This window comes from Vicugna pacos, chromosome 8 (genome assembly GCF_048564905.1).
Source record: "Vicugna pacos chromosome 8, VicPac4, whole genome shotgun sequence".
NCBI classification, from domain to species: Eukaryota; Metazoa; Chordata; class Mammalia; order Artiodactyla; family Camelidae; genus Vicugna; species Vicugna pacos.
The window spans coordinates 75,542,960-75,553,508 of NC_132994.1; the positions used below are offsets into that span (position 1 = coordinate 75,542,960).

A 10,549-nucleotide genomic window follows, 5' to 3' on the forward strand; every position below is an offset into this window, starting at 1 on the left:
GTTTAGTAATTTATCTCATCACTGTACCGCCGTAGGTCAAAATGGCTCCATTTATGCACAGTGACATTTTTTTCACAATTTCCTGGGAAAGCAAAACAGAAATTCAGTGCAAATACTTTTGAAATGATGGTGATTTTCTTTTTTGTCTGAATACAAGGGAAAAAAAGGAAAGAGACCAAGGATTTTGAGGAAGAAGGGAGACAGGAATGCAACCTTGATTAGTGGAAGTATTTCAAAGAAATTTAAGGTCCACCTGGCACTCAGACATAAAAGGCAATGAAGACTGAGCTGCGGCGCTGACATTCCCTTCTGGATGCAGAGGATGGTGATGACTCATCCCTCCTCGTTATGCTGGTCTGTCCTTCCAGCACAAGGCACAGTGCTGTTACCATAAATGTAAAAGCAAAATGCAAGGCCAGTGTCAGAGTGGGACTGGCAAGTCTCAGTGACCTGTCATGTGACATAAACCCCAATGTGCCGGATGGAAGCCCCCAGGGCAAATGTGTCTCATGACAGGTACATCGGGGAGACTCTATATAGAAACGAAATTGGAAGTCATTCTAACGCCACCTGACAGTATGGAGTGCCCTTCAGACACTAACAGGACATAAAGGATGCCTGGGTACCAAGCTCAGAGAAACATAATTGGCAAAGTAAGGGATCTCGTAAAATGTATAAAAATGCGTGTGGGGACAGACAGGTGCTGTCTCTTCTATGTAATTTTCTAATAATTGTAATTGTGTGTGTGTGAAGTGAAAGCACGGCTGAGTCCAATTCAGCCTTCAGAGAACAGCAGCAATATTAGATATGAGATGATCAGAACATATTATTTGTGGGTGCTTTAAAGTGAATTTTTCACGATTGAAAGTTATCAGCTTGCAGGTCAAGACTTACCCTGAGGGCTGGAACAGACTCAGGCTCACTGGAAATACATTCTACTTCTTCTGTATGGTGATATCCTCTGCAAAGGGCGTGCTACGTGTGTGTGCATGTGTGTGTGGCAGGGGGCGTCTGCATGTGCGTCGAGATGGTAAGGGATGGATGGATGAATGAAAAAAGAGAAACATCGTTCCACACTTTCCGTATCGCACATTTGCAGTGGCTCCTAAATTCCTAAAGGGAACCAGCGAGAGGAAACCTTGTGGGCAGAACTCTCCCCGAAGTCCCACAGTCTGTGCCTTCCTTAGATTGCGTGTTTATTTAGGATGGTTTGAAGAGCTAACTGAGATCTCACATTAGCGAAGCCCTCCAAAGCTCTCCTCCACGTCCTCCTTTCTGTGACATCCGTCACAACTAAATCCTAACATGCTGTAAACGACCATGATGTCATGACGACCACGGCAGGACATTTTGATCTTAAATTGTCAAATCTTTACATTTCAGAATCTCTAAGCCTTCCACTTCCCCACTCCAAGCTGAAAGCAATGAACACGACAGTCACAGATTCATTCTGTGTTATCCAATGTGTGCAAAAAGCATAACTGGAAAGATAACAGTGACTGTATTCTCTGGATTGCAAGCCGTCAGTAGGAGGAAATCCTATTTTGCTGGGCTTTGCCAGTTTTGGTTTTCTCCCGACAGGTACCTTGCGAATGGCCTGGACCGCGTGGAGGGCGGGTTCAGACTGCACGGCGGAGTCTCTGGTTCTGCGGCTGTCTGCTCCCATGGCCCTGGACTAGTTAGCATCTTTGTGCCCCCGTTTCCTCACCTGTAAATCAGGGCTCTAGTAAGACGTCTCTTACAGGATTATTGTAAACATTAATTGAGAGTATAAAGGTGAAGTATGTAAGAGTTCCTGATAAAAAAGTAAGGACTTGATACATGTCAGCTGTTACTATTCGTATGACAGAATAATGGCTTTAAAAATCCGCTAGAGCTACACATACACAGCACGACAAACGCTCACGTTAGTTGCTAAGGCATCCCCTTCCCTCAGGAGGCTAGAAGCTGACCCATGAGGTGCTGCTCTGTATTCCAGGGAGACACCACTAAAGCACTTTGAAGTCCTCGTTTTGAACAGCTTTCCAAACCTACCGAGTTTGATGCGAACATTCTGACTCACGGGAAGCATGATTCAATAAGAAGCCTGATTTCTGATTTCACTTTTATTCATGAGAAAATGACAAATAGATTGTACTAAGTGGCAGACACAGTGGGAGCAAATGGACGAAGAAGGAGCCTTTCCAACCTGCCCTCGTGGAGATCATAATGTAGATTCCAAATGGATAAATAAGAAGGTTAACTAACTTGCCTCTTTTATGGTAAAAAATCAAATACTTGTATTTTATGGTTCATGTAGAGCCAATGGTGCACTGCTAAGAAAGCATTTCAAAAGTATGTTATTTACAAAAACACAACCAATTAGAAGAATGCATTTTATAAGTCCGGGATAAGAATAAGAAACATGGGCCACAGAAAAAGTTATCGGTAAGTGAACCTGGTGGTTAGAATGCCCCTGGTGGGTCTGCTATCTGCTTCTGTTTGCACCAAGGGGAATCCATAGCCTCACAGCAAAGCCTCATGTGTATCTGCTTTCACATCCTCATCCAGGGTAGCTTCAGATGGCCCGACAAGAGCCCTCTTATCACCCGTCCATCAATATCAGTGCTTTGTCACTGCTCTTCCCTCATAAATTGATGTGCCTACTTCATTATCTTGCTTTAGAGCAAGTACTATGTCCTGCTGACCATTATACACAAAGACTTAGCAAGGTGCTTGGCCAAAAAAAAAAAAAAAGGAAGGACAGTAGTCCCCACTCATCCTGAGGGGACCTGCCTTCAGACCTCCGGCGGATGCCCAAAAACCTGGATGGTACAGACCCTGTATATACTATGTATTTTTTTCTATACATGTCTACCTGTGATAAAGCTTAGCTTATAAATTAGGTACAGTAAGAGGTTAACAACAATAACGGATAATAAAATAATAAAAAGGAAGAATTATAACAATATACTCTAATAAATGTTATGCAAAGATGCTCTCCTCCTCCCAAAATATATTGTAGGAATTTAAGGCCTCTTCCATCTTAACTAAGTACCTACACATCGTAGCCATGATTTCTGCAGTTTGAGGTGCGACTGCAAAGCTAGCATGAATTTCTCTTTCCTTCCTCACAATTTCATGGCTAAGAGAGTCATCCTTGCCAGAGATCTTAGCAACCTCGGCATACAATTTTTTTTCTTTCCTTGTGAAGTCTAGAACTTTCACCTTTTCACTTAGAAAGAAATCGGGAAAAAAGCCAGTCTCACAGGAGAAATATTTTACAGTTCTACTTAGATGTGGTAGAGTGATAGCAGGGGTTGCAAAGGGTCACGGGGAGCTACTGTTTAATGGGTGCAGAGCTTCAGTGCAGCAAGATGAAAGGCATTTGGGAGCTGGATGGTGGTGATGGCCACACAGCAATATAAATGTGCTTCACACCACTGAGCTGTAAATTTAAAATGATCGAACGTTACCAAACTTTCAGTTATGAAATAAATAAGTACTAGGGATACAATGTACAACATGACTGATATAATTAACATGGCCGTACGTTATAATGTTCCACACAAAAATTGTTAAGAGAGTAAATCCTAAGAGTTCTTATCACAAGGAAACTTTTTTTCCTTTTCTTTTATTTTGTATCAATATAAGATGATGGATGTTCACTGAACTTACTATGGTCATCATTTTATGATGTATATATTAAGTAAAATCATTATGCTGCCCACCTTAAACTTGTACAGTGCTGTAGGTCAACTATATCTCAATAAAACTAGAAGAAAAATTTTTAATTAAAAAATACATTTGCCACCCTACTTCAAAAAGACACCTGCACCCCAATGTTCATAGCAGCACTGTTTACAATAGCCAAGACATGGAAACAGCCTAAATGTCCATCAATAGATGACTGGATAAAGAAGTTGTGGTATATTTATACAACAGAATATTATTCAGCCATAAAAAATGACAACATAATGCCATTTGCATCAACATGGATGTCCCTGGAGAATGTCATTCTAAGTGAAGTAAACCAAAAACAGAGAGAAAAATACCATGATATCACTCATATGTGGAATCTAAAAAAAAAAGAAGGCAAATGAACTTAAATATAAAACAGAAACAGACTCACAGACATAGAATATAAACTTGTGGTTGCCAGGGGGGAGGGGAGTGGAAAGGGATAGACTGGGAGTTTGAGATTTGTAGATCCTGACAGGTATATATAGAATAGATAAACAAGTTTATACTGTAGAGCACAGGGAAATATACACAAGATCTCATAGTAGCTCACAGTGAAAAAGAACATGAAAATGAATATATGTATATTCACATATGACTGAAAAATTGTGCTGTACACCAAAAGTTGACACAACATTGTAAACTGACTATAACTCAATAAAAAAAATACATTTGCAAGTTTTTTCCATGTTTCTTTTGAACTCCACAGAAATTAGAATAATTTATCTTCAATTATATTATATAAGGGTCAAATTTATTTAAGAATATCATTACTTCTTTGCTAAGTGGCTTTTATAGATTATCAAACTCCTAATATTCCATCTATTTTACAAGCATTTATTATGTAACTTTTCCAAAACAGCCAGAATACTTGCAAAGGAAGATGTATTTTAAATTGTATTTAACACCAAGATCCAGAAACTTTTGTTAAATTGCTATTTGATCTAGAAAGTTTGTTAAAATATATTAGCAAAACCTCTTTGTCTGATTTTCCCTCTAGGCACATTTTTGCATAGATTTAAAAATAATTTTAAAATTCTCCTTCTCAAATTAAAAAATTAAATTAAATTAAAATTTTTAAAATGGATAACATGATAAATTTTATGTTATGTGTATTTAACCACAATTTAAAAACTTAAAGTAAATTAAGAAATTGTCATGTTGTTTCTCAAAGTGGATATATTATTCATTCCTGTAAGAAATTTATGAGTTCAATTTTCTACACCTCATTGCTAGTATTTGGTATTATAAGATGGTTTTTTTTTATTTTATTCGTTCAACTATTTAGAAGTATCTCACTGTAGTTTTAATTTGGATTTTCATGATGCCTAAATTTTAAGTATCTTCAGTGTGTTTATTTTCCATCCATATCTCTTCTGTGTCTGTGTGTATGTTCATATCTTTTGCCAATTTCTAAAATTTGTTTTATTATTAGATTGTAAGAATTCTTTATATTTTCTGGAGACCAGGCTTCCATAAAATACATGCTATGCAAATATTTTCTCCAGGTTTCTGGATTATTTTTGAAATTTCTTAACAATATTTCTCAATGTATAGAAGTGTTAAATTTTGATAATGTACAATTTATCAATTTTTCTTTTATAGTTTGAGCATTTTGTGTCCTACCTGAAAAAACTTTACCTAAATTAGTTTTGCAAAGATTTGGTAGTAGTTTTTTTTTTCCCCCTTATTCTTTTTCTAAAATTCTGATGCTTTAAGTTTTACGTTTAGGTCAATAATGTCCTTCAATTTAACTTTTGTAGATGGGATAAAGTGTTGGTTATCCTGTTATAAGGATGTCCAATTTCTTCAGCATTAGTTTTTGTGAAATTTGACTGGTACATAATTATCGATGTATCTAAATCTACCATCTTGCAAATTATTTCCCCCTGTTCCATTCTTTTATTTCGTTTCTTCTCTTTTTCTGATTGCTTTTGGATCAGCTGAGTAGTTTTTGTTTCCATTTTATCTCCATAACGTGTTTATAAGTTATGCCTCTTTTTCCAATGTCTTCGTGTTGCTGTAAGGTTTTTCAATCTATTTTATTTTATCATTTGTATTTATAAAACATTAACCAATTTATAAAGCTTAAGAAACTTAGTGTACTTATATTTTCTCATTTATCCTATTTTTGTCATACATTTTACCTTTATATATGCTGCTAAAGCCAAAGTTTTTTGTTAATATTTTTTTGCAGTAGATAATCGATGATTTATTGCAATCATTTAAAATAAGAAAAAAATCTTTATATTTACTTTCATATTTATCATTTCAGGAGTCCTTCATTTCTTTTTGTGTATTCCCCCTTCCTGGCTGGGATTATATTTTTTCTGCCAGAAAAACTTCCTTTCACATTTCTTTTAGTGAATGAGTTTCCTCAGGTTTAGTTAATCTGAAAATGTTTTTTCTTCAAGTTTATTTTTTAAAAAATTTTGTTTAGTTTTTCTGAAAAGTATTTCACAATTATTTTGGGGAAAAAAGTTGTTCTGTATAGAATTCGGGTCTGTGGCGTGATTTTGTTTTTGTTCTTTTCCTTTTACTTCTTTAAAGACATTTGTCATTCGTGGCTTTGTAGGTTCTGATGAGACGTGGCAAAGCCTTTACCTTTGCACTTCTGTGCGCGGCCTTCCCTTGGGGTCCGCAGGGAGCTGGCTCCAGCACCCCCCAAAGATAACAAAATTCAGACACACTCCAGTCCCTTTTATAGGAAAACGGTGTGGAGCAGGAGGCCCTCCTGGCTGTGGGTTCCACATTCAACCCACAGCTGGTTGACTCCACGAATGTGCAACCGCCCACATAAGGGGCTTTCTCTAATGTTTTGCTCCCCAACTCTGGCTGCCTTCATGATTTTCTTCTTTTTCATTTGTTTTCAGAGGTTTTAATATAATGTGCCCATGTTGGTTCATTGATTGTGCCAAATACGCCACCCTGACAGGGGATGCTGAGGGGAGGGGAGGATATACGTGTGGGTGGGGAGGGCTACGTGTGCTCTATTTTCTGCTCAATTCTGCTGTAAACCTGAAATTGCTCTAAAAAATTAAGTCTATTAAAAATAAATTAAAATATATGTAATAGGTTTATTTTTTATTGATGTTTATCCTATTTGGGGCTCAGTGAATTTAGTAGATCTCATTATTATTTTTTTATCTGTCATTATTTTGGGGAAATGACAGCCATTATCTCCTCAAATATTGTCTTTTACCCCATCTCTCTTTCAATCTCATTTCATTCAGTTTCTCTTACTTTTCTGGGATTCCGACTACTATATGTTAGACCCTTTGATATTGCCGTACAGTCCTTGACTATTCTGCGTTGTCTTATTTTTACTTTATTCCTTTATTTACCCTGTGTTTCAATTTACATAATGTCTTTTGATTCGTCTTTATATTCACTGAACGTTTACTTCACAGTGTCGGGTGGACTGCTGAGCCCATCTAAGACATTCTTCATCTCTCTAATTGTATTTTTTAATTTCTATTTTTTAATTTACCTCTTTCTTGTGGTTTTTTTTTTTCCCTCTACTTAAACCCCCACCTGTTTGTTCATGCTGGCAACCTTTTCTCCTAAATCCATTCACAAATCAATTGTAGTTACATTACAGTCCATACCTGGTGGTGGTAGAGATGGTGGTGAGAAATAATCTACTCTCGTGCCTTCATCCGTGTCGCTCTTCGTAGGTCCCTGGTACCTGGGTTTTGCAGGTGTGCTTTTCTTAACATTCGCGACCTTCTTCTTCATGGCAGCCAAACTCTGCCTTGTGTCCGCGTGTGTCTCATATATTCATGAGCCACCATTGGTGATGTTGTCATCTCAGCTGGTGAAGTAAGCAATGAAAACCAAGGATAAACTGACTGGTAAAGCTAATTCAACAAAGCACCTACTGGAAATTCATATGTCACTTTAGACAGAAATTGTACAAAATCAGCTGTACTGTTGATCTCTTTAGGGTAGAATCTTGTCATTTGTTTTCAGAGAGTCCCCAATGCCTTATTATATGTACTGTGAGGTAGCAAATTAATGTCTGTTTAACTGTGAGTCAAAAGCTCCTTGCATCTTTGTAAACCAGGAGGGCAAATGTTTCTGTGTAGAGGCGAGTGAGAACTGATTCAAGAGTTGGTGTTGGCAGGTAGAGTGGAGCCAAGGAGATTTTGCTGCCTGATTTCCAATGGAGTCCTTTTAACCACCACCACAATATCATTAACAACAGCAACAACAAAGCAATGCTTTTTTTCCCATTAGTTTGAAGGAAGAAATTGTCCCAAAATCTCCGTGAGAAATTCAGAAGAAAGTTTCCAATGTATTGCCCATAACTCCCTATTGTGTACCCTACTGAGGTTCATCTGTAGCGTTTCTAGAAATTGTGGTCCTCAAACTGGGTTAGTCAAAGCCAAATAACATGACAGATGCAATCAAACAGCTTTTCCTTCCTAGCAAGTCCTATTTCCCTCAACAGTCATCTAATAACCTGTGCCCCCTGTGAAAACACAGGCGAATGATGGAGGGTAATGAAGCCCACGATAACATGACTGTTCACCTGTTATGCTTAATGAGGCTTAGGCTATATTCCTGCAGATTCTGCAGGGTCTAAAGCTAGCTGATTCATTTAATCAGGACCTTGATAATCAGGACACTGCTATTTTCTCCTGGTAACTGCCAGCCACGGATTTACCTTGATGAACTTCAGTGCCTCTAAACAATGAATAAAAGGGACAGAGAACCCGTTAAATGGTACCTTGAGTGTTCTTATAAGCTAGTTCACAGTCATTACAAGGGTTCATCCATAATGTACAGCAACCATTTGCCATCTTACAGTCCTTTGTCTTCCCAGCTGTTCTTAAGCTTGTTCTTAATTTAGAGCTCAGAATCATTTTATCCAATTCATTAAAGAGGAACCCAAGACAAGTATTTTATTTTGCTAGTTTTTTGTTTGCTGAGACTCAAACAATCAGGAAAATTCCTTAATTCAAACTGGATGCTTGCAACGTGGTTTGTACAAAACTTGTACAATTGCATCACCAGACAGGTAACCATGAATCTGAAAGAGGATGAGTTCTTATTTGTAAACAGCTGGAATTCTCTTTTCAGCAGGAACTGATTACTTCTGTCTTACACAAACGTGAATTTAGCTCCAAGTTCGTCCCCTCACCCCACCAATAACACTGGTTCTTTTCACATTATTTGTAATCTTGCACTTTATACACCTTGAATTGAATTAAAATTCACCCTCTATATCCTCATACCTTCTTCCAAACATATCCACATTAGTTATACAGAAGAAAAATACAGCAAAATAAAACCGAAACCATTTCTGCTTTCTCTTCTATCTCCTCTATCTCTTGGAGGTAACACCTTCAGTACTAACGCTTCCCAACTCATCCAGATTGTTAAGGAAAGAACCTCTCTTGTAAATCAAACCCATTTGGTGTCTGCTAGTTCAGTACTGATGGAGAGTGATGGTGGGTCTGAAGCCAGGGTGTTAACCAGGATGATCTTCATTTTTTTTTTCATACACTTATCCCACCAAGACTCTGATTGCCCTAGAGTCTCAGTATAAATTAGACCCCGGAGTTTAATAAGTAAGTAACTTATAAGAACATGGCACTTTTCCTCAGCATCCTTATTCATGACTTCTTATACTTCAAAACTTCTGGCATCAAAGAAGAGTGTGTAGAAAAGTGTGCATGCGTGCATGTTGTGTGTGTGTGCGCTCTTTTGAACATTTGCCACTAAATTAATGAACATGATTTTCACTTCAGTGAATGATCATTTGGAATACTATTTACTTGTAGATATAAATTTCAGCTGACCACTTAAATGGTATGAAAATGAAATATATTGCCCTTATGAGTCAAACTGCCATATGATACATAATATAGTAGGGCTAATCCACAAACATACACACTAACAATCATTATCACTTTCACTCACAAAATGGTTTATCAAAGGATTTTCATAACTGAATTCAGTTGTCCTGCTAAGAGAAATTCTGGTATCAGTTAAAATAATTGAATTTGCATGTCATACATGGACTCAGACATCCTTGCTTAGGTGGCAACCCCTTCTGCCTTCATAGTTAGGTTTTACTTCCACGGTGGCTAAGCCCAGACCTCATCTGACCTCTGCCCCCTACTCCTTCTCCCTTCCCCTTGCTTACCGTCCTTCTCTCCCCAGTTGGTTTGGAATCATCCTTCATCATCACAACCATATTTTCACTTTATCTCCAACTACTCTGTCCCATTATTCTATCATATGATTCACCTGGAAAAATTCATTTCTAGAACAATTGCAGCGAGACCAACCATTCGGGTTTCCCTAGAATGAAGAAAGTGCCAGGCAAATCAAGATGGTTGGCCACCCTAAAATCACCTGTCCAGCCACCCACCTTCTGTGTTCCTCATGCATTTCCTCTGCTGTCCCAGCTTGTTCCTGGGAATTCTTCCTGCTCTTCAGTCTCCATGGCAACCTGATGGGGCACCATTGATTCTGCCCTTCCTTGGTGCTGCAGTGCCCCGCAGGTCTTCTCTTGATGAGGTTTGGGGGCCCAAGCATTATTTTACACTTCTTAACACTATAGTTTATTTTAAAATTTAGTAGGTTCCTGATTTACTTGCCTCCAGTCAGCTCCGTGTACCAGTAATGACATTTTTCCCCCAATGTGACATAACTTTTAAGCCTGGCTTTTTTCCCCTGGATCTCAAAACTTTCTCTCTTAATTTAATGTCAATTATCTTGAAACTATCTGAAACTTAGGTAAAAAGCAGGGGAAGATTCTCAGGGATGAATCTCTATGAATAATTTATAAATTTTAATGAACATTTGTTTTCTCTTT

At 37.9% G+C, this 10,549-nt stretch overlaps 1 long non-coding RNA gene across 2 annotated transcripts; it reads right to left on the reverse strand.

Annotated features, from left to right (window-relative positions):
* Nucleotides 1-262: 262 nt before the first annotated feature.
* Nucleotides 263-10,132, reverse strand: LOC140697936 (uncharacterized). 2 transcript variants are annotated; one of them, XR_012075316.1, is made up of 4 exons: nt 10,103-10,132; nt 7,329-7,534; nt 1,586-1,708; nt 263-382 (listed from the first exon to the last, which is right to left on the reverse strand). It is a non-coding gene; the product is annotated as an uncharacterized lncRNA (long non-coding RNA). The 2 variants fall into 2 exon arrangements; XR_012075315.1 differs by lacking the exon at nt 10,103-10,132 and adding an exon at nt 9,875-9,972.
* Nucleotides 10,133-10,549: the final 417 nt, after the last annotated feature.